Source organism: Rousettus aegyptiacus, unplaced genomic scaffold (genome assembly GCF_014176215.1).
Source record: "Rousettus aegyptiacus isolate mRouAeg1 unplaced genomic scaffold, mRouAeg1.p scaffold_m13_p_13, whole genome shotgun sequence".
Taxonomy (NCBI): domain Eukaryota; kingdom Metazoa; phylum Chordata; class Mammalia; order Chiroptera; family Pteropodidae; genus Rousettus; species Rousettus aegyptiacus.
In genome coordinates, this window is record NW_023416288.1 from 79,039,960 (window position 1) to 79,065,531 (window position 25,572).

General features: G+C 36.4%; 1 pseudogene; it reads left to right on the forward strand.

The window, feature by feature from the left end:
- Positions 1–17,694: 17,694 nt before the first annotated feature.
- LOC118610683 overlaps positions 17,695–25,572 on the forward strand; it is a 34,688-nt pseudogene continuing 26,810 nt past the window's right edge.

The window sequence follows — 25,572 nt, forward strand, 5'->3', positions numbered from 1 at the left end:
TGGTGCTAGTATTAAGTAACTCTAGAAGCGGTAGAGATCAATAAAAAGGCCTAGAACAAAAAGACATCTGAGAATTCCTGTAACAACTGAGAATTTCCTGAACAAAACATTGAAATAGGACTAAAAAGTCTGTGTTGTGTAAGCCAGTGGAAACTGAATTAGGGGTTAATGAGTATTTGCCACCAAAAAACTTATAAGGTACAGGGAAATTCCTGTTATAAATCAATTCAGTGCAAGCTGTCCTTTTAGCAATTTGGAGCATCAACAATGAGCTGCAGGTAAAGGAGCCATGTGGCCCCTCTGTTGGCTCTGCAGCATATTAAAAATACCATGCCTGAATGTAGCATCTTCCTGATAAACCAGGAGAATGGTGACAAGTTACCATTATCATCACAGTTCCAATGAGGAAAACAGATCAGAGACATCAAGTAATTTATATCACCCAGACCACCCTACATCTTTTGGGTTTGCTTATCTTAGAAGTCCATTTTAGGAGAAATAAATTCAGCTGAAAAGACCTTGTGGTAATTATATAAAGTCAGTTAGGCATTTTGATTTTATTTCATTTTGAGTCACTGTCTAGAAGAAGGCCAAATGCCATTCCCTTTTGAGTAAGAGGAAGAAAAATGTTCATGGAAATTATAATTGGAGGGGAAAGCAAGCAGAAGTAAACTATTCAAAAGGAGAGAGGAGTTATTTCTAAACCCCATCTCCAGATTTTTAGTTCCTGAAACTACCATTCATGCTATAGTGAAATAGGAAATGTCATCTGTCTTCATGGAAACCAGGTCATTCCACGAAGTGTAAATTGGGAAGGTTAGCAAACCTATATCAACACTTCTGAAATTGTGAGCATATTACTTACATCTTCAGTCGTTTTATAACGTAGAAATTCCCATTTTTCAATCTTTCTCAAAGAAGAATAATCTAAGTTCTTGGCCTAATTGAGTTCAAATAATTCCTAGAAGGTAGGATCCTAATAAACCTCTATCTGAGCACTGAAGAATTTCCAAGTAAAGGAATTTGTGTTAGATAAGACTTTTGAAGGCTTGATTAGCCTACAAAGAGCTAGAGATTTTTTGGAATCTTGGAAGTCTTGAGGACCCACTTATGCCTAGTACCAGCACATTTCATAAAATCTAGGTGACTGGAGTCTGAATTTTCCTTTTCCAAATTGCAGTAATATGGATATTAGATTAGCTTCTTTCTCTCATGAGTTATAGTGTTGTTGGCCATTACTTAAATGTAAATGAATTAATTAATATATATTAAAAGAGGTGTCTTTAAACAGAAACGCAATTAAAACAAATTTATGTATTAACAATATCATAACGAAGTTGTGGCCAGAGGCCTGTAGAACCTAACCTTGCATTTCAACTAAGAGCTATTGGTCAATATTTGACAATCCAATGTTTTCAGTGACTTTATAGAAAATAGAGATAAGGAGGCTCCATCCATACATACAAAGCAAGAGAGGGAGGAAGAGAGAGAATGATTGAATGATTATAGCTATCCTTCCCTTTTTTTCTTTAAATTTTTATTGTTTTTAATTGCCTTAAGGAGAAAAAGTTAAAAATTTAAAGAAAAGCACTATCACCAAAGAATAATTTTTTAACGATTCTATGTAGAAGTGAATTTCAAGCTTCGTACAGTTGAGAAGTTTTACTTTACACTAATCTCAGTTCCTTTCTATTAATATAGATCTCTTTCAAGGAATACAAAGATCATTCAGTCCAACTCACAAAATCCTTGGAATTACTTTGTAATTTATGTCAAGAACATTGAGTGATTTTGGTGTTCCTTTCCTTTTCACAAACTTTATAAAACATTTCCTGAAAGATGCCCTTGTGAACTTTTATACTGTGAAACGTTACCTTTTTCATTTCAGCTATTATTTTTTCAGAGAGAAATTTTATTAACACTAAGACTGTTTTTCAAATTAAGTAAGAACTTGTGTTAGGACAACAATTAAGATTCTTGTTTGATAATCATCCTTGGTTAAGCTTACAGTCCTCACTGGAGAAGAAAAATTAAAAAGACAGCAAGAAAAAGAGAAAAGGCATTGCTGCCAAAAGTTACTTTTAGCCAAACCCTGGGCCCTACAAGATTGTAAATAGTGTTCTATATATACCTACCTGATATTTTGAGTAATTCTGAAATTGGAAAGAAATCTTTTTCCATGAATTCTCTGTAATAATTTTTCCAAATGCAACTTTAATCCAAATACTCTCTTTTCATTCTGTTTTGTTTTTTTTTTTTAAGTCCACAGAGTGACAGTTTCTCCTTTAGAAGGGTGGAGAGGATTGCCAAGCAGGACAGCCCTTGTCTAGTCAAATTCATGTCTAAATTCATAACGTGTGGATGGAAACTATAGACAGATACCCTCTGCTGAAAGGAATGGTAAGCTGTGAGATTGCTCCCAACTCTCAAAATGCAGTGAACTCCCAGAACTTCCATCAAATACAACTGATGCTTTTACTTGGACTTCCATCTTTCCATATGAAAACCCATGACATCATCTTCACTGGCTACTTACATCCTGTGTATCATCTCTGAATAAATTTATTTACACCCCCTGCAGATCCATCCTCCAATATACTCTAGGAACATACACACAAAAAAACTGGGTCTCAGATGTAGTTGTTGGTTCAAAAATCTTAAGAGATAGATTGTCACTATTCTCAATAGCAGTCTTGGAATTGCAAAACCTCAAACAGGTACTTTTGGATTCCACTTCACCTCCAGCCTGGGAAGTGTGTGCCTCCAATATATCTGCTATGGACCAGTTGCTTCAACCCTTGGTGCCACAGTAGTCCATTATATTTCCCCATTCATGGGTGGCTCCCAAGCCATCCAGTCCTATTCATCCTCTATGTCCTCACTCACTTGAACATAGTAGAAGGAGTGTATGTCCTTTTCTTGCTTGTGGGGGTAATGAAAAGTAACAAAAGAACATTAATAAAGCCAATTATAAAGGTAATATCATGAAAAAATGAGAAGGTAACAGCTTATTCCAAAAAATAGTCCATTAACTCAGTGACAAAAGCATCTTGAACAAAGAGGAGTGGAGCCAGAATGTGATAAGGGAGGTTTTTGTGAGTGTGAGAATGTCAAGATGGAGAGGAGCAGACTTCAAGAACTGAAAACATAGGAGCACATATAAGGATTTCTAGGAGTTCTCTGATACAAAAGAGAAAATTGTAGGGTGTGGAGGACCAATAATTTCAGAGGTGTTGATGAAGCCAATAACTGTTGCCTTTCAATGTTATTGTGATTCTGATTTAATAAACATCAAATCTAATCACTCGCCTACCTCAATCCTTTCAGGGGAGTCCATTGCACTTAGAAGAGAATCTAAGCTTATTACCAATCTCATCTCACTCCCTACAATCAAGCCAAATTGGATCCATTCTGTTCCCAGAACATGCCAAGGTTTTGACCATCTCAGATCATTTCCACTTGGTTCTTTCCACTTGGCATACTTTTCCCTGGGCTGTGTGCATGGCTGGCTCCCTCCTGTACTTTAGGCATGGCCATCTCTGTTCCCTGTAATGTAAGTCTGCTCTACTCCAACCACTGCCACCTTTTACTCCTTCTGATATCACTATTTGCTAATTCACTGGCACTTCATGAAACCACAAATTATTTTATTGACTTAGTTCTTAAGTCTGAGGGTTCATTCATTCATTCATTCATTCATTTATTTATTTATTTTACCAAATCCCACCGTCCGGTATATAATAGAAAATCAACAATTTCTTGACTAAATAAATGATAAATGAGGACTAAAAAAATAATTAATTTATATCATTAGGCTGATATGGCCTGGGGAAAAGCAAGGGTAAAGTTGAATTTCTGAAAAAAAAAACCAATATGCATAAATATCATTCAAGTATCACGAAGCTTGGAATAGTTAAGAAAAGGCATTGTGTGAAATCCTAGGAAAAAAAAGACCATTATGATACATTCTTCTCAGTTGGTTCTTTTTACTTTGTAAGATTTACTTAGAAACCCACAAATTATCAATTTTTTTAGTTCCGAATTTGACTCAACTCCATCAGATTTGAATTGTTTTTTCTATGAACTTTGCTTGTGAATATTGACCTAGGTAAAATTTTCACCAGCAACTGTCTGACAACTTCCCAGGTAAGCCTGTCTGAGAGATGAGATTGTCATGAATACAAATCACCTGTTGTAACTTTGGTCTTTGAACACAAAATGGTACATAAATGAAAGTTCCACACAGCTCCAAGGAGCTTGCCTCGCCTCACCTCCTCTTGAATAGAGCTAGTGTCTCATTGATAACAGATAGATGAAAAAAGAAGTCTATACAGTAGAAAGCATTTCCCCCTTGCCAGTTACTAAGCTTAGAAAACTTTGAAAATTAATGTCTTCTGACCATTACCTTTTAAAAAATAATCTTCAGAAAATGTACTTTTTTTAAATCAATTTTTTAAATTTATTTTTAAGTCAAAAGGCTAAAACATTTTAGTCTTCATGTCAAATTTTTCAAAGTAATTTCTTGACTTTATTTAATTTCAAAATAAATATATTTCTAGCCAGTCCACACAGGGTGATAAAACAGAAACATCTACAGAGAAAAAAAAAGTGTTTGTCGGTATGGATCATCCTCCTGGCTCTGTTAGAGCCTAAATACAGATGCTATGCATGTAAATAATCACTAATTTGTATCTCTCAAGTAAGAAAGATCTGTCCATGGCAAAATATATGTATATAAAATTGAAAACACTCATTTCTGTAAACTGATGACAAGATTTATTTAATTCAAATGAATAGAGAATTCACAACTATAACTAGCTTTACTCCAGGTCCCTGAAGTTGTTATAGAAAAATGGGTGGATTTAGTTTTTAAATATACTAGTGAATAATATTTAAATTACTCATATTTTTTATATAATAGCACTGAGATATCTTATAAACTCAAATAAATTGGAAGCTAGTTGATTTAGCATTTTTTGAAAAAAAAATCCTCTTTTGGAACTTTCTTATAATATAGGAACTTTTCTGTGAAAGATAGAAACTTTTTTTAACTCCTTAAAATGTTGCTAGCCAAAGCTAACCATTTGGAATTAAAATTTTCAACCACAACAAAAGAAAGCTGATGGATTTAATCTAATGTATTGAAATTTAAGGAATGAGGAAGAAATGATTGTTTTTGCAGCCTCATCAGGAACTTATTTCCACAAAACATCCATAAGACTCTTTCCCACCACATATTCACTTCCATTCTTAGGCACTTGACTGGGATGTGTTTAGTTTGGCAGCTTGCCAAGTAATGTTCATTGGGTCTCAATGGTACAAAATTTGACAGAAAGCAAAGCACAGGGGAGAAAGGGTATTTTCAAATCACTGTTTTCACATCAAAAATATAAGGCTAAAAATCTCCCTTGCTAAGTGAAAAACTTTACTGTGCTTCTTTGTATTCTCCTTTGATAGCAAACCCAGGCATCCTGTCTTCATTTACATCTGCCAAACATCAGCTGGGAAGGAGGGTCTTTCTTGGTGGTTACAGAAAAAGTCTCCAACCTGGAGGACATAAATCCTGCAAGCTCACAAAGGTTAATCTGATAGAGCTCCAAAGCATTTCCTTTTGCCATGTCCCTCTCTACCAGAGGGTCTCCTCATGGTTTTACTCAACTTCTCTACACTGGGACTATCTCCCTGTGTAATGCATTACATAAATAATTTCTGAATTTAACTTTTTTAACTGGTCAGAATGAATTATTAATTGCTATACCCCTGACATTGATATCTGGTGTAAAAGAGGGCATTATTGTTCATAGTCATTCACTCTCCTCCTCCTGTAAGAATCACATATTGCTGCTACTTTCTCTAGGCTTGCTGAGTAATGTGCTATGTGAGTAGACACAACATATCCCATCACAAGTTTCCATGAGCTCTCTTGCTCTTTTCCCTCTGCCATAAGAAGAACATATCCAAATAAGGGCTTACCCTTTAGCATTGGTCTTGGAATGAGATGTGCAAAGGAAAACCACAACAGACCATTCAGCACTGCCAACTTGTAATGTGAATGAGCAACCAATATTTATTTTTGTTACCTATAGAGATTTCAGTGTTGTTGGTTACTACAGGAAAGCAACCCATACATCTGCTACATCTATACTATCATTTAGGAGTTACACCCCGGAATATAACAAAATATTAATGTTAAATAAATATCATGGTCTCAAGACCATGAAATAAAAATTCCAAAGGTAGACTTCAAGACTTTAGGCTCTAGAGACAGATCGGAATCTGAAGCTTACTGTTACTTACTCTATCTGTGAATTTTGACAGATGATTTCTGATTTCTGATCTGTACAATGTAAATATTAAGAGCAGCTACCTCATAGATTTATTGACTAGATTTAGGGAGACGATAGATATAAAGTGATGGTATATCACTGTAACCACCACATAGATAGTAGTTGAGGAGGTTCTCTGGGAAACAAGCACAGAGATCAATATTAGCAAGCAGGGAATATATGTTGCTTCAATGTACTTGAAAGCAACAGCTATAAGGAAGAGAGGACAAAGGGCTGTGCAGAGGAAGAGGGGAATTGCAGTGGAGATGCAACAGGGCCTCAGATGATACCACAGTGAGCTCTGGAGCTGGAATGTTCCTTCAAAGAGGTCTCAAACTAAGGCCAGGGGACCAGACTTTGTACCTTCACATAAGACCGGTCATTACAAATAGGCTTTCCCCAGGGAGGAAGGTAATAGCTGTGGGCAAGGCTGCTCTCTCAGTCAAAGACTGTTCCTAGAGAGACATTTGGCTGTGAGCCACAGCAGGCAACACTCCAGCAGCTGAAGGAAGTAGTGCTCAGTCCAGAAGGGGCTATATATTTGAGGTGTGCCCAGTGTCCACCACAGTCCACCACTGTGTGACCCAGATGCACTTTCGTTATGTGATAATTTTACTTAGACTGGGCAAAGTCCCTCTATAATCCTGGATGACTGCTTTTCCAGGAAAAATTACATGGATTGGAGGTAGCAGGTATCAGTGGGATAGAAAACGACCCTGCTTCAGTATCTGGTCTCGCAGCTTGTACTGCTGCTCATCATCTTTTTTTTCCAGATTTGTTCCAGACTCCCTTGACTCATGGCTAGCACCTTTCCACTCTAGGTGACTTAACCGGGTTGTATTTCACAGTCTCCTGGGCCACAGTTGCTACATTTATTCATTGACTGCAAAACTGGGCAGAAAACTATCAAGAAATGCCCCAATGGTCTGTGTTCTCATCCTACCTCTACAGTAGCCCTTTCTCCACCTCATAACTGAGCTAACTGCCCTGGCCAGTATACTGACTCCTTCCTTTGCCTGCCGGTTTCCTGTCACAAGGATAGGCAGTTACTGGGCAGCAGCTGTAGCTTAAAGCTTAAGGTCTCTTGGTGAAAATGTTCCCACAGCTGACAGAGATTGCAACAATAAGAAGCACAAATTTCTCTTAAGAATATTTCTTCGCTAGTTTAAAAGATGTTTTCAAATTTCTTGACATTCATACCTTCAAAAAGTGGACCAAATTTCCCCTCCCATTGAATGTAGATCAGATTTGGTAATATCCTCCTAACAAACGTAGTGTTGTAGAAGTGGCATTTGAGGCTGGGTCATTAAAAAGGTAGCTTCCCATTGGCAAACTCTCCCTCACACTCTATGGGAAGCCAGCCACCATGTCACGACACTTTGCTTCTGACCATTAAGTTGCACCACTTGTCCTCTATCATTTCGAGATCCTTCCATCACCATAGCTATCAGTTCCGTAACAGCATGTCCCACTGGTGCTTCTTAATGATGCTGCACTGTTCTCACATTCCTTATCACTTTTGAAGTTGTCCTGAGAAATAGAGTAGGTGGCTGGGGTTTTTTTACCTTATTCCGACATGTCCATTTTTCTGAGCTTTGTGATCCTTTTGTGTCTGAGAAAAGGATCATGATTTCTATTTATGTTGGTGTGACTATTGCTTTCTTCAAGCCTCAGGAGCCATTGTAGCAACAGGTTAACATTTTCTCTTAGGGTCCAAGATGGGGTAAAGCTCCTGCATCATAGGAGAGTACTTCCATATTGCATAACTCTCATCTTATTTAAATTTATGCTGTGCTTCCTTTGAATCAATACCCTTAGCATCGAAACTGTATACACCCTCCAGCTTCTTGCCAGTATATGTAGGCTTGTCCTGCAGCTCCACAGAGGTATAGCCCCTCTTTTCCTTTAGGGTACACAATGCTTCCCCAGCTTTGTTATGCTGTGATAACATAACAAAGTAATTGGTCTGGTGGCCAGTAAGGGAGATATGACAAACCCTAAAGGAGGGGAGTGTGATGTTTTAGTCAAAGTCCTCTACATTACCTTCAAACAAGGGGAGATAGTCTAGACTCTGACAAGAAGAAGTGACCATATCTTTAAGCCCAAAGTATCAGGGGATACTGGGGTAATTCCAGATTTTGAATGAATTAATTTGGAAATGCCATCAAAACCTCAGTGTCCCACTTCTTCCAAACAGGGCTTTGCCCTGGGCATAACCAACTTAGCAAGTTAAGAAACCAGCCTTCTCCAGATCTCTGCTACTCTTTCAATTAAGTCCCAGGATTTATCCTCAGTGTTTTCTGCCTTCCATCTATAGCAGCGGTCTCTAATCTTTTGTTCCAGAGACTGGTGCTCCTATGAGAATCTAATGCCTGATGATCTGAGGTAGAGCTGACATGGTGATGCTAGTGCTGGAGAGTGGCCGCAAATACAGATGAAGCTTCAGCTTCCTTGCCTGCCATTCACCTCCTGCTGTGCCGCCTGATTCCTAACAGGCTACTAACCAGTACTGGTCTGCGGCCCGGGCTTGAGGCCCCATGATCTACAGAAAATGAGTCTCCCCAGGCAGCTGGGGAGATGAAGGCCTCAATCCAAAAGAAGAAATTGGGGTAGCACTTCTCAGCAGCAACTACAGGAAGCTGTGATTATATCATCAGAGCAGGAATCATCTCAAAGATGGGGAATGTAGGGAGTGGATCAACCAGAGCAAATCTTAGTGAATAACTTTTACAAAAACAAATATTTTTACCAGTTAAATCCAAGGCAAAACATTAAGGAAGACTTGAAGGAGAAAAGAGGTTGCTAAAAGGCCACAAGTGATCTTAAAAAGAAGAGTGAAATTGTGAGCAAAAGATGTAGCAGAGGTACGGGTGCAAGGAGGACAGGGTAGCAATATAAAGTGCCGAATCCATGAGGTAAGCCCCGGGTCATTCTCAGTACCAATTAGCAGAACTTCGAATTTCTCAGCTGACATGGAAAGGGCCATAGACGTCACACACTAGACAGCCTTTGCCTTGTTAATAAAAAGCTTCTGTTTCTAAAACTGAGAGGCTAGATAATCAAATGGTCAGTAAGCACAAGAAAGATTGCTTGACATTCTTATTCGTCAGGGAAATGCAAAGTAAATCTGATGAGACACCACTACACTCCCGCTAGGATGATTATAATGAAAAGATAGATAATAATAAGTGCTAAAAGAGATATGAAGAAATCGGAACCCTTATACTCTACTGGTGAAAATACAAAATGATGCAGCAACTTTGGGAAATTGTTATCACATGACCCAGCAGTTTCTTTCTGAGATATTCATTCAAGAATTATGAAAAGTTATAGCCACAGAAAGATCTGTGCACAAATATTCATAATAGCTGTATTCGAAAACAGCTTCAAACTGAAAATAATTCAAATGTCCATCAACAGGTGACTGGATGAACACATTGTGGAATTGTCCTACAAATTTAGCAATAAAATGATACACACTATTACATTGATAAATTTCAAAATCATTAAGCTGAATTTTAAAACCAGACATAAAAGAATACATATTGTGTGGTTGCATCTATGCAAATCAGGGGTTGCCTGGGGCTAAGAGTAGAAGGAGATTTCCTGGGAAGAGACACAAAGGAACTTTGCAGGGTTGGTGAAGATTTGTATCTTGATTGTGGTAGTGGTTACACAGGTGTGTACATTTGTCAAAATTCTTCAAATTGCACACTTAAAATGGGTACAATAAAATTTACTTTAAAAAAAAATCTACTGCACAGAAACTTCTCTGCTGCTTGTTTTGGAGAAAACTAGACCCACTGGGTGAGTGAAGATGACTACTATTTTCTTAGCTCCCACAGTGACCCTGGTGTTACACATCAAAGGCTTGCTCCTTCTCACCACAAAGCGACAATGACAGTGCTGTCTGCTATAAAGATAATAACTCCCCAGACTAAGGAAGCCACAGAAGGTCATAAGAACTCTCAACTGCAATATCATCATGTATTTACCTAGGAGACTTCATGGCTAGTTTGACCATGTTACTTTTTCCCACAGATTCTTTCCTGAAGGGGTTATTCACTAAGACACCAAAAGGTCAGGAGTCTTACTCAGAGTTGGTGACAATGAGTCAATCTCCGTATTTCCTTTGCTTCCAGCCTCTAGTCTGAGCACTAACCCACCATTAGGCACACTGACTGGAAACATTATTTCTAAATTCTCACAACCCCTGCCACCTCCCTGCCATTCTTTTTCTTTCATTCTTCTATACCTCTGCCCTGTCATAGAACATCTAAGAATACCCTAAAATAAATTTACTAAGGAAAAGTTAGCAACAATGCTTTTATGTGATAAACAATTGTTATGAAACCTGACTGGCTTGTGACCTCAAGAGAGCTACTAAAATGCCATATTTTATAAATGTTTAAAATAATGTTCACCTAAAAAATGGCACATATTTGCATATTAATCCACCCAGGTAAAGTTGATATAGTGAAAAACACCAGTAGAATTAATGTGACATCTTTGTTCAAGCAAACCACAAAATTGCATCTTCTATGTAAATTACAAACTGCATAAATTCCAGTTATAAAGATAGAATTTGTGATCCAAATGTCCAGAGAAAAAATTTAACTTAAGTATGGAAGAAATCAATTTAGTTGCCACTAAAAGACATGGATTAGATCTGATCGAGGTAGCTCTTTATGTTAGACTGATAATTACGCTTAAAATATATTCAGCAACCAGAGGCAAAAAACAGAAGATGTGCCAGCCCACTATTTACAATGCTAGTCCAGATACAAAAAAAAACAGTTTCAAAAATACAGATTCCTAGGTCTCACTATGGAGTTCCTACTTAATGATCCCAGGGTCAATTCAAAGAGTCTGTATTCTTAAATGTGCCTAAGGTGATTCTGATATATACTCATGTTTGGTCTAACCTTAGCCTCATTGTGACTTTCCTCTTCTTAAGTGCTGCGTTCAAAGAACCTCTGTCATAAGTTGCAGTCTACAGGAGCAGTTCTCAAATTTTTTCAGTCTTTTAGCCCTATCACTGAGTACATAGCTCCAGTATGGGTTTATTTAGTTAACTGCAAATTTTGTATAAATGCATCACATTTCAAAATAATCATATTTAAATATAGAAGAACTTATTCCCAAGAGCAAGCAAATAATTCAGATAATCTTCAGATGTGGGTATACCCAATAAAGAGAATAAGTATACCATGCTTAGAATCAACATCACGGATTTGTATTTTCCTATGACATGACACATTGTTTTCTTGTACAGTGCATCTCTGTTATTTCAACATGAGATTATTTCCAAGTGGAATGTAAATATTGCTATTCAAGTGGAAAATCAATCAAGGTAAGTTTGGGGATTTTTAACCTTCATCAAGCAGTTTTTGACTATAATTTTATAGTCAAACCATAGAAAGATATGTAAAAATATTTACTTTATTTCATTACTTAGTGATGTGTTCCTAAACAAGCAAGACAATAATGAAGCAAGACATGAATGCATGCCTTTGTGCAATGCTGGAGAAATTCATCAGACTTGGAGTCTTACATCATCTTTAAGTGTGAAGCAAGTTTGAGGAGTTTTCGTCTTAATTTACAAAACTGCCCAAGTATGTGCCTTTGTGTCACAGATTAAGTGGCTCAGAGTGAAGAAACCAGAGCAAGAATTTCCCAGATATGACCAGTATCACCTAACAATGTCTTTTCCCATTTTAAAGTTTCATACATTGGAACTAGAAAGAGCAGCCCCAACTCAGCCATAGGCCACTGACCAGGGCCTTTGTTTGTGCATTTTCCTTTTTTATTATTAAAGTGTAGATGACATATAATATTATATAAGTTTCAAGTGTACAACATAGTGGTTAGACATTTATATGCCTTATAATGTGAGCACAATAAGTCTAGTTACCATCTGTCACTGGGCAAAGTTATTACAATATTATTTACTATTCTCTATGCGATAAGTTCGTTACATTCCGTGGCTTATTTATTCTATAACTGAAAGTTTGTACTTCTCATTTCCTTTCACCTTTTTCACCCTCTCACCCCTCCCTTCTGGCAATCATCAGCTTGTTCTCTGTTTCTATGGGTCTTCTTCTGTTTTTGTTTTGTTTGTTCATTTTGTTTTTTTTTTTTTTTTTTTAGATTCCAAGTATAAGTGAAGTCATATGGTATTTGTCTTTCTCTGTTTGACTTATTTCACTTAGCGTAAAAATATATATGCACTCTTATGTTCATCACACCATTATCCGTGATCTTTCTTAGAGAGACTCTCAAGAGTCAATGGAGAATGCCCAAGCTCCATCTAAATTCCTTTTTACTTTTTTTCTTTCTGTTGCCAAAATACTATTCATATTAAAAATAAACAGTGCTGCCTTGCCCCAGATTTCTGTTCTCCTTAAATGGTTTGACAAATACTGATGAGTCAAGATCTCCAACTGCTCCCCACCCCAGAACAGATCACTGAGCACTCTCAAGTCCTTCCCCTACTATCTGACAAACTGTTCTATTTTCTCTGCTCCAGCTTTTATCTCAACCTAATTTCTAATTTTCTGGCTCATTATAAGCCACTCTCTCCCTCTTGGTGCCTCCCTTGGTCTCTCTCAGGGATTCTCTTGGCTTCACTTTTTCTATATATCTCTATTTCTCTCTTTTACCATCACTCTTTCTTAGTGTTCTGTTTCCTCAAATAAGCATAAAGTAGAAGGAAAGTGAACCACGGGAAGAATAAACTCTTATTTTATTAGAGCACTATGTCATGCAAACCTGGGGAAAACCCGTAGCCCATTTTGGTCCTGTCAGCATCTTCTGTCATGGTAACCCTTTTGAGCAATGCTTCTTCTCCACAAAATTTGCATATTTAATGTACATCTAAGACAAACTTTTGGCATACATGCAAAAGCAATCTGTGCTGTGTGGAAGATATGGTCTCTAACCTCGGGTTGAACTAAAAAGCACTGGAAATTTTAAGAGATTGTTTTGACTTTCAGGGTCACTTAGAATGGGGATCTGCCTGGCAGTAGTTAATGGCAGTTTGATAGGGGTCCAATGCTGTGTTTAAGCCTCTACTTAGAGTCCAGCCAAGTTAAACACATTTTCTTTTCATCTCTATTCACAAGTCCAGCCTTCAGCCCAGGTCTTCAGTCATTCCTTGGTTCTTCTCTGGATTCCCTCCAGTTTGTTAACAAATTCTTCAGTCTTTATTCAAAATTACTTTTTTATTTCTCCCTGATAATATCTCACAAAATTTCCTCAAGATCAGCATTTTATTCTGTCTCTGCCCACACATCAAATTGACTGTTGGAGGAAGAGTGTAGAAAAAGGGACACAAAGCAGTTACGGAGGCCAAGCTAAAGGAAGAGACTTCCCAAAAAACAGATTCATGGTCTCCTGGGAATAGCAGGATTCTTTGTTTTTCTTTTCATTTCTGAAAATGATACCATTTCTTGATTTTAAAATCCATATTTGTCATTACTGAAAACTTACAAAATACAAATACGCAGATGAATGTGACACTCATGGGCAATCCACAAACTACACATAATTTCCATTAATATTTTATGCTTTCTTTTGTTTCTTTATATATACAGATTTTTAAATAAATTTAACTCTATATTAAGGATGTTTTCCCATGTTATTATCTCTCATGTTTCTATTTCATTCTTCCAATTATCACCTCATGCCCTAGAATCACACTGTTTTCATTATTGCAGTTTTTTAAAACTTAGTGCAGATTGCAACTAGTAGAGTGAGTAAATCTACAACCGGTTCTTTTTCTTCCTATGCTTTCTTGACTATTTTATTTTTTTCTTTCTAGATGGGTTCACTTTGTTAGCATTTGGAATAAAATTTCATTAAACACAAAAGTTAACTATATAAAAGAAAAAAAAAGAGCTGGCTTTTACAACATTCTCTTCTTCAATCCCAGAACATAAACATATTTTCATTTGTTCAGGCTACTTTTTTTTATAGCCTGTCGATGAAGTTTTATAGTGTTATTGATTAGATCTTCAGTTTTTACTAAACATTTCTAGTATTTTTTAAGCAATTGGCTTCATGTAGTGTGTGTGTATGTGTGTGTGCATATGTGTGTCTGTGTGTATCTGTGTCTGTGTGTGTGTGTCTAGATGCCATTTTTCTAGTCTCCCTTATTTCTGGATAGAAATGCTTTCCATCCTATTTTTTTATTTTAGTAAAATATACATAACATTAAAATTACTATTTTAAGTGTATAGTCCTGTAACATTAAGTAGATTTATATTGTTGTACAACCATCACCAATATCCATCTCCAGAATTTTCTAATCTTCCCAAACTGAAACTCTATACCCATTGAATACTAATTTCCCATTCCCCTTCTCCCTAGCCCTTGGAAACCACCATTCTACTTTCTGTTTCTATGAATGTTACTACTCCAGGTACACCATTTAAGTGGGACTGTACAATATTAGTCTTTTTGTAACTGTCCTATTTCACTTAGCACACTGTCCTCAAAATATATTCATGTTGTGGCATGGGAAGAATTTTCTGTCTTCTTTTTTTTTACTTTTCTTCAATTTTTCAATTGCAGTTGACATTCAATATTATATTAGTTTTATGTATACAACATAGCGGTTAAACATCTATATAACTTACAAAGTTATCCCCCTGTTAAGTCTTGCACCCACCTACCACCATATATAGTTATCACGATATTATTAACTATATTCCTTAAGCTGTACTTTATATCCTATGATATGACTATTTTGAAACTGCCAATTTGTACTTCTTAATTCTTCCACCTTTTTCATCCACTACCCAACCTCCCTTCCATCTGGCAACTATCAGTTTGTTCTCTGTATCTATGAGTTAATTTCTGTTTTATCTATTTATTTTCTTTTTTAGATTCCACATACAAGTGAAATCATGTGGTATTTGTCTTACTCTGTCTGACTTACTTTACTTAGTATAACACCCCTCAGTCCAAGTATGTTGTTGTAAATGGTAAAATTTCATTTTTTTTGACAAAATGATATTTTGTAGTATATATATGCACATCTTCTGTATTCATTCATCTCTTAAATGGGTCGTTTACTCCATTTACATTTAAAGTAATTATTGATAGGTATGTAGTTATTGCCACTTTATTAATTGTTTTATGATTGTTTTATAGCTCTCCATTCCTTTCTTATTCTCTTGCACTCATTTGTGGAGGACTTTCTGTAGTGTTGTATTTGAATTCCTTTCTTTTTACTTCTTGCATATCTCTTGTAGATTTTTGGTTTGTGGTTACCATGCGCTTCATGTATACCAAGCTACGTTTATAGCAGTATGTTTTAATTTGATGATTGCTTATATTTGAACACATTCTAAATAAAATCACTGCCATTTTTACTCACCCCCTTTACATTTACATTTTTGTCATTATTTTTTACATCTTTTTGTGTATATTTTTGTGTGTATCTCTTTATTTACAGTTGTAATTACATATGACCTTCCTACTTTTTCATTTTAACCGCTCTACTACCTTTAGTGTTGGTTGATCCACTGCTTTTATTATATGTTTGTCAGTGAGAATCTTTTTCTTTGCAATATTTTCTTATTCATATTTTTTATTTTATTTTATTTTATTTTATTTTTGTCTCTTCTTCTTAAAGAAGTCCCTTTAACATTTATTGTAATATTGGTTTGGCATAATGAACTTCTTCAGTTTTTTCTTGTCTGGGAAGCTCTTTATCTCTTCTTCAATTCTACATGATAGCCTTACTGGATAAAGTCATCTTGATTATAGGATCTTTTCATCACTTTGAATATTTTGTGTCAAGCCCTTGTGGCCTACAAAGCTTCTGTTGAGAAATCAGGTAACAGTCTTAAGGGAGCTCCCTTTTAGATAACTAACAGCATTCCTCTTGCTGCTTTTAAGGTTCTCTTTTTTTAAACTTTGTCATTTTAATTATGATGTATCTTGGTTTGAGTCTCTTTGGGTTCAGCTTGTGTGTCTATTTCCTTTGCCAAGTTAGGGAAGTTTTCAACGATTTCTTCAAATAGGCTTTCAATCCCTTGTTCTTTCTCTCTCTTCTCCTTCGTGAACTCCTACAATATGAATATTGTTACACTTGATGTTATCCCAGAGGTCCCTTAAACTACCCTCATTTTTTCAGTTCTTTTTTTCTTTTTACTCTTCTGATTGGGTATTTTCTCCTATTTTGTCCTCCAAATCACTGATTCGATCCTCTGCTTTATCTGACCTTCTATTGATTCCATCTAATGTATTTTTCATTTCAGTTATTATATTCTTTATTTTCTACTGGTTCTTTTTTGTTTTCTATCTTCTTTTTTTCTGTTTTCTATCTCTGTTGATGTTCTCATTGAAATTATCTATTATTCCCCTATATTAATTGAGAATCTTTATAACCAGTGTTTGAAATTTTGCATCTGATAAATTGCTTACCTCCATTTTGTTTACTTCTTTTTCTGAAGTTTTGTCCTATACTTTCATTTGGGACATGTTTGTCTCCTTGTTTTGGTTGTCTCCTAGTGTTTCTGTTTAGGTATTAGGTAGATTCACTACATCACCTAATCTTGGCAAAAATGGCCTTCTATAGTTGGTGTCCTGAGGGGCCCGGTAATAAAGACTCCTTGTTCAGTTGAGCTGGGTAATGCAGGGGTGTTTCTTATGTGGGTTCTGTGTGCCCTCTTGTTGTAACTGAGCCTTGATAACTGTTAGCATGTCAGTAGGTGGACTGACCTTCAGGCGACCTGGCTGTGAGGACTGATTGTGACTATAGCGAACAAGCTTTTTTTGAGAGGAGTCTGACCCCAAGGAGTAGAATTTTCTTTAGCTCTTATGCTTGCCAAATCCACCCTTTTAGGTATGTCCTTTGTGAAGCTAATTGGGTGGTGCTCTGGTGTGGTCTGAGGCTAGTCATCACTTGTGTTGGTTCCAGGGACTATTAGGACGGGCTTCGTTGCAGGCCAAGGTCAGGCACTACTTGTGTCTTACCTGGGCCCACCTGCTAGGAGCTCCTAAGTGATCTATAGTTGATAGTTGCCTATTCTGAGTGTGGAGGCACAGTGAACTCAGGCCAGCTGCCACCAGTGCCAGGTTTGGGGCCACTTAGCAATAAGTATGGGGTATGTTAAACCTGGCTGCCTCTTGTTTGAGGTTTGTGGAATTTTAAGAGCTTTTAAGCAAGTCTGCAGCACCAGCCCAGGCTAGCTCCTTGTTTAGAATCATTGCTGGAAGAGGTTGAGACTGGGTGGGTCTAGGTCTCAAAGAATCACCAGGGTAGGATAAGGGTGATGTTAGGCAGGTTAACAGAGACTCAGATTTGGTGCCTACCAGTGCCTGCAGGCTGTGTGGCTGAACACTCACCGAAGGAACAATGGTACATACTGGCACTTCAGTCCTGCAGCAGCTGCCCCTCCAGCCCTTTGCCCTGATGCCAGATGATTCAGTTTTGGAGCTGCTATCTCTTGGCCGGAGCTTAGAGCTAGAGTTTGTGAGTTTGTGAGTCTGTGTTTGAGCTCTTTAAGAGTATACCTGGCTCTCAAGCAGCCCCCTGTCTCACCCAGACAGAATCCCCACTGATTTCCACAGCCAAATTTTATCAGAATTTTTTTTCCCAGTATTGGTGCTTAGAGCTGGAGAATGCAGTGCGTGACTGGAACTACTTACTTCTCAGTGGGGGCCCTACAGCTGATATATCCCTCTCAATTCTTAACCACCACTTGTGGCTGTGGAACCAACTCATTTTGTGTCTCTGCTCCTCCTACCAGTCTCAACATGGTTTTTCTTTATATCCTTAGTTATAGTTCTGTTGAGCTAGTCTTCAGGTGGTTCTCAAGGGTCGTTGTTCTATAATTTAGTTGTAATTTCAATGTGGTCATGGGAGGAGGGAAGCACAGTTTTTACATACTCAGCTACCTTGACTGGAGTCCAGAAAATTTTTTTTTCATTTGAAGGTTGAATAATATTGTATTAGGTGTATATGTCACCTTTTATTTATCTGTTCATTCGCTGATGGACACTTGAGTTGCTTCCATACTTAGGCTATTGTGAATAATGGTGCTATGAACATGAATTTATAAATATTTATTCAGGTCATGTTTTCAATTCTTTTACACATATACTCAGAAATGAAATTGCTGAATCATATGATCATTCTATGTTTAATTATTTGAGGAACTGACATATTGTTTTGCACAGCAGGTACACCATTTTATCTTGCTACCATCAACGTACAAAGACCCTCATTTTTCTACATCCTCACCAACAGTTGTAGTTTTCAGTGTTTTTATAGTAGCCATTAAAATAGGTGTGAGCAATATATAATTGTGGTTTTGATTTGTGCTTCCCTAATGATTAGTAATATTGAACATCTTTTCTTGCTTATTTGCTATCTGTACAACTTCTTTGGTGAGGTGTCCGTTAAGGTCTCTGGCCTATTTTTTAATTTGTTTATTTGTTTCCTTACTGTTGAGTTTTAAGAGTTCTTAGTAAATTTTGAATAACAGTCCCTCGTCATATGTATCCTCTGCAAATATTTTCTCACAGTCTGTGGCTTGTCTTCTCACTTTCTTGACATTGTCTTTTACAAAGCAGAAATTTTTAATTTTAATAAATTTTATTTTATCAATTATTTCTTTCATGGATCATATCTTTGATGTTGGCTTCACCATACCCAAGGTCAGCTGCGGGGGATCCCCTCCTATGCTATCCTCTAGAAGTTTTAAACTTTTTTATTTTACGTTTAGGTCTGTAGTCCATTTTGCATTTTGTATTTAGATCAGTGATCCATTTTGAGTTTATTTTTGTGAGGGGTGTAAAGTCTGTGTCTTAGATTCACTTTGTTGCATGTAAATATCCACTTTTGCCGGCACCATTTGTCGAAGAGACTGTCTTTGCTCTATTATACTGCCTTTGCTCTTTTGTTGAAGATCAGTTGACTATACTCGCATAGGTCTATTTCTGGGTTCTATATTCTGTTTCATTGATCTATTTGCCTATTCTTTTGCCAATACCACACTGTCCTGATTACTGTAGCATTATAGTAAGTATTGACATCAAGTAGTGTCAGTCTCCATATTTGTTATTCTACTTCAGTATTGTGTTGGCTGTTCTATGTTTTGCCTCTTCATATAAATTTTAGAATCAGTTTGTCAATATCCACAAAATAACTTACTTGGATTTTGACTGGGATGGAATTTAATCTATAGATTAAGTTGGAAAGAAATGATAACTTGAAAATATTGAATCTTTCTATCCTTAAACATGGAATATATCTCTTTTTATTTAGTCCTTCGATTCAATCCATTAGAGTTTTCTGATTGTCCTTATATAGAGATTGTACATACTTTGTTAGATTTATACCTTAGTATTTTATTTTATAGGATGCTAATGTAAATTGTACTATGTTTAGCTTCAAATTCCTCTTGTTCATTGCTGGTATATAGGAAAGCAATTGAATTTGTATATTAACCTGTGTCTTATAACCTTAATATAATCACATTAGTTCAAGAAGTTTTTTGCCAATTCTTTTGAATTTTTTACATATATGATCATGCCATCTGGGAACAAAGATAGTTTTATATCTTCCTTCCCAATCCATGCACCTTTTATTTCTTTTTCTTGTTTTGTCACATTAACAATGTGACAAACACATTATGTTGAAAAGTGGTGATGAAAGGAGACATTCTAATCTAGTACCTGATCTTAATAGAAAAAATTGAAGTTTCTCACCATTAAGTATGATATTAGCTGCAGGTTTTGTTTTTTTGTTTTTGGGGGGGAGGGGTTTGCACATTTTCTTTATCAAGTTGAGAAAATTTTCTTCTATTCCTAGTATACTAAGAGTTTTATTATGAATGGGTATTGGGTTTTGTCAATTACATTTTTCTGCATTTGTTGATATAATCATACGATTTTTCTTTTTTAGCCTGTTAATGTGATGAATTACATTACTTAATTTTCAAATGTTTAAACAACCTAGGGTAAATTCCACTTGATCACAGTGTACAATTCTTTTAGACATTGTTGGTTCCAATCTGATAACATTTTGGTGAGAATTTTGCATTTATGTTATGAGAGAAGAGAAAGTTTGAAATTAACCTGGATAAAGTTGTTTGTTTAACAGGATAGAATAACCACTTTCAAGTATTTTAAAGGACTGGCACTTAATATAGGTACTATAAGAAATCAGTTTATAAAAGAGAAAAGGTCCAATGAGTGGAATTTGTAATGAAATAGCTTCGGTTTAATGTAAAGAAAGTCTTTCTGAAGATTAGAGCTATTCCAACAAGGAATTGATTGCTTCATGAGAGGCTAGATTTCCTGTCACTGAAAGTTTTCATAGAGAGGCTAAACATTTACCAACCAAGTTTCTCCAAAGAGGGATTAATATACAAATTAGATTGTTATAAACTTACTTCCGACTTTGAAAAAATATTCTAGGATTCTAAAACCTCTTCACATGGAGACTGCTGAATGCAGCTTACATGTTGTCTGTCTCATTATTTACTCTAAACAAGTTGGATTAGATAACCTACACTTAAACCTCTATCTTTGAGTCTATTTTGAGGGGAACTTTATCTAAGAATTATCAGTTTTTGAAATGAGAATACTACTACCTATTTCTTCATATTGAGGGGAGCAAAACAAATGAAATCACAAAGATGAAATTATTGAGCAAAGTAATAAATAGTTTTGTACAATCACGCTTCACCCATTTTCTTCCTTAAGCCGTACTTTCTCTACCAAATATAATTATATTCAAAAATTCAAAGAGTTATTATATAGAGAAAAGAGTCTTGTATTATATTGTTTTGTGGGAGAGAACTTCAACATTGGCAAAATTTCAAGTGCCAAGAAATGCTTTATATATTGTTGGCACTCAGTAAATAATTGACGAGTAGAAGATTGATGGATACATAGATGGATAGATAAATGGATGACAAAATTAGCAAGATTTTAGAATTTTCTATTATTATTGTTCTTGCGAAACACAGTAGGTTGCTGATAACCATTAAACACAACATAACTATTCACTCAATGTTTTGGTTTCCTCATCTGTTAAATGAGAATAATAATGGTACCATTGACTTCTGTGGATTAAGTAAGATAATGCTCATAAAGTATTTAAAAAGTTCTTCTCCTCATGCTAGTTACTGAATTAGGCTTTTATAAATATTGGATCAATTATTCCTTATATCAACACCATAACATAGGTATTCTTATATTCCAGAAACAGAAACAGTTCATAGGACTTAAGAAACTTTCCAATTTTTTTCTCCTCAATCTTTTATACCTCCTTACTCTTAATTAGGACTTTTTTCTGGTTACTTCTATAAGAAAGTTGGAAATTATTCTAAACTATCTCCTCTTCTTTATCCCCTATGTCCAACCCTTTAATACATTCTGCCTCTTAATTTGTTGCCTCCTATAGTGGACACTGTTGAAATCCTACCTATATCCCTTTGACACTTATCATTTCTGAGCACATCAAGGCATATGAATTCAAGCACTCACAGTTCCTTGCCTTAAGGCATCTATGGTCCATAGAAGCCTTCTCTGCATATACAGGGTAAGCCTAAAATGTAGTGAGCTAATGCTTTAGGAGCGGTCTCAACCAAAGATGGTTAGGAGTTAGTGAATAAATACCCCCACTTCTACACCCTTTGGATAGAATAACTATTAACACACTCTGTACAGGATCCCAGTATAATTCACTCTCAGCTCCACAATGGCAATTTGATCTTTTTTGCATATCCCTTGGCTTATTTTTTTAGTCACTTCCCAAGTTTACTACCTTATTTCTGTACTCTCCCAAATAAACTACTTGCACTCAAATCTTTGTGTCCAGGTCTGCTTCTCTGGGAATCTAATTTCAGACATCTCCCTTCCTTCCTACTTTTCCTTTCACCTGAACTATTACAAAAATATTCTAACTTTCTTCTTGGCTTTAATTTTCCCTTCAAATACTTCCTTCAGTAAAATATTTCTATAATATAAATATGACCATGACCCTTCCAGATATGAAACTCTTTAGTGGTTCTTGTTGCATGTAGTATAATATATAAACTCCTTAACATGGCTTATAATATTCCATGATCTCATGATCTTGCCCCTGTCTGCTTTTCCACCCCTACTTCCCACTTCTTCCTATTACCACCCTGTGCTAAAGATGAAAAAATGCATACTACTTTAAATGCACCTTGTCTTTCCAATCCTCTGTGAATTAGTACACACCCAGTGTTCTCTATTCAGCCCAATGCCTGATCAGTAAGCTCAAATTCAGCGAAGGGAATTTCTTCACCATGTGGGTAACACGAAGACATCCACATATCTCCATCTTTGTGCTAATCACACTGCAATCTATTAATTTGTCTCAATGTCTATCTTCCCTACCATGCTAAGAGTTGCTTGAGGGCAGGCAATCATCTCTTAGAGTAATGTGGCTCCAGCATCCCCCCAACACTCCACACGTAGCACGTACTTTAGGAAAGTGTATTGTAATAATAAATGGCTGAGTGCATGAATGTACTAAATCTAACTGTCAAAACAGGAATTCAAGCACAAGTGTGCTCAATCCCAAAGCTGTGCTCTTCCTACCACAGTGTGTTTTGTAAGGGAGTAAACCTATGCCATGACACTTTGGTACTGTGACACTCAGGGAAGATGGATTTGCAACTGTCACACATTTTAATGTGTAAGATCCTACAACCCTTTTCCATGGTCATATGAGTGGGCTATAATTGGAAGTGATTTACTCCTACCACTTCATCCAGTTTCTTTCCTCTTTTCTCTTGTATCAAGTCAAACATATAACAGAGCCATCTTCATTTTTGGCTCCCCAAAAATTCTACTCCTTCTTTCTCCCTAATATAAGTCAGAAGAAAATGTTGTCTTGTAACTCAAGAAACAGTGGCTTTGCGTCTCAATCATTCCCTTGCTGACTTGCCCTGTGTTAACCTAAATCGCCTATTAAAACTACTAGTGAAATCACATCATCAATTTAGAATTCAGACAATGCTTTTATTCTAAGATTTTAGAAAGACTGCCTTCATCAGCATTCCCCATCTTGGAGTTTGGGAAAAAAGAGCAATAAGACATATTACTGAGGCTTAACTAACATTTATAATATGAGAATACCACTATTCTCATATTATAAATGTGGGCTCACTTCCATAAATCTAAAGATTCCTAGATTCCTCAGTCCCTCAAGTTGCCTGCTTCCTTTGGGCACCTGAAGTGCCTCAAACCCCATCTTAAATAGGCTTTACAGCTTCCAAGTACCTCTCTCCTTGTAACAGGACTTGCTGTTGTCATGAGTGGGGCTTTGGTTCTGTTGCCAAGAGAGATTTAACTGATATTTGAATAAACACACCTGTGATGTAATCAAAATGCAATATAATATTATGACTGCATTTATATTCCACTATCTCATTACAATTATTTAAGGAGATTATCATCCATTACCCCTATATGAAAATTTCAGTAGGCCCAATAATTTCCTGCTTATTCCTAGGTAACAGACAGGTCATAGATCTTTAATAATTTTGAGTCAAAATGTTCAGAGCAAGATTTCATCAAAATACCAAACTTTATTTAATGTCAGATCTCCCCTTCCTTATCTTGAGAGTTACACTCTTAAGGTAGGCAGTGGATACTTTTTTCTTTTTCCTACTGACACTTCCCTCCCCACTGTCTAGCAGTTGGCACTTTCATCTCTTTCCACTGCATCTTCTGCCTGTTCTGACCCAATCAGAAGACATTTAGAGAGCGTAGAACCTTATCCCTATTTCTCATACCCCCTGGGAGGGGATACCCATGGCAGTGCATTAACTTTTGCAAAGAAATCTTTTTTCAAATCCTTCCTTCTCTGTTCTCAATCCTTGTTTTATTTGAAATCAGTGAGGAGATTCATAATTTAGGTAACCACTTTACAAAAAAAAAATTTGTAAATTTTACAATTGGGGATTTCTCTGATACTCATTTTTGTATATATCTCTTGTATTCACACTCAAGTTAGAACTATAGTAGGAAGGGTCTTGATTCTGCTGCCAAATTATAGGAGGGCTCACTTCCTTCTGGTATCTGGGCTACTTTGATTTTTTTTTTTTTACAAATTAAGAAATGGATGCTCAGGGAGTTTGGAAAACTGCTCAAGGTTACCCAGCCATTAGATAGAGGAACTAAAATTTGAACCCAAGGCTCTGTCTCTAGTCCTCATGCTTTTAACCTCTTAGTTATGACATCCACTGTGCATCACGTGCAAAGTACTTTCTTTCTGACTTTTAAAAAAGTATAGGAACACAGATTTTCCCCAATGGTGTAAAGGTGGGTTGTGTCCCACATACTCAGCAGGCATTAGAACTAACTTTGTCTGCTTTTTCCCTTTGCTAGAAGGTATCAACCATAGTGTCCCATGGCTGACTAAATTCCAAAGTCTTCAATGCTTGGATACTCAAAAGGTTATCCAAGGCCAACAGCAGTATCTAAGAGCTTGTTATAAATGTGTTATCTCAGTGCTTTCCCATTAACTTATCCTATGAGAAACTGCATTTTAGAAGGACAATAAGATTGAAGAAGCACTGGTCTACACCATCACTCCAAGGAGACTTAGTAAATATTCTTATCCATCTACCTCCTGTAATTTCCTAGGTATCCTCAAAGAGGCCTGGAAATTATGCTATTCTCCAGATTCCTTACGGTATCTGTAACTTTATGATATCAAGTTTCGATATTAATATATCTTTATCCTGATATGTCACTTTGTCAAGCTAACTTTTCAGGTACACTCTTTTCATAGTCTATCCTCTCAAAATAATTTCAGCTCTATATCTTGAAGGCTATAAACTGAATCTCTAGATGAAAAATACAATATCCAACTGGCTAAATAAAAACGTAGCCCAGCAGAGCAGTAAGCCTTAAGAATAGAGTCAGGCCTAACTAAAACTAGAAAATGAGCTGGTTCTTTTAATCTCTTCATCCCAGCCTGATTGCCCTAACCCTGCATGCTCATGACAGTGCACCACACACACACACACACACACACACACACACACACACACTTCCTAAAATCATTAACTCACTTATTAAACATTATAAATGTTTAATTAGCAATTGCTAAATTCCAGACATGTGATGAGAGTGATAAAATCAAGGGTGAACTACCCAAAAATTTCTACAAGGAACTCAGTCTCTAATTGGCAAGAAAAGACACATATAGAAACATTGATAATTGAAGACAGAATATGGAACA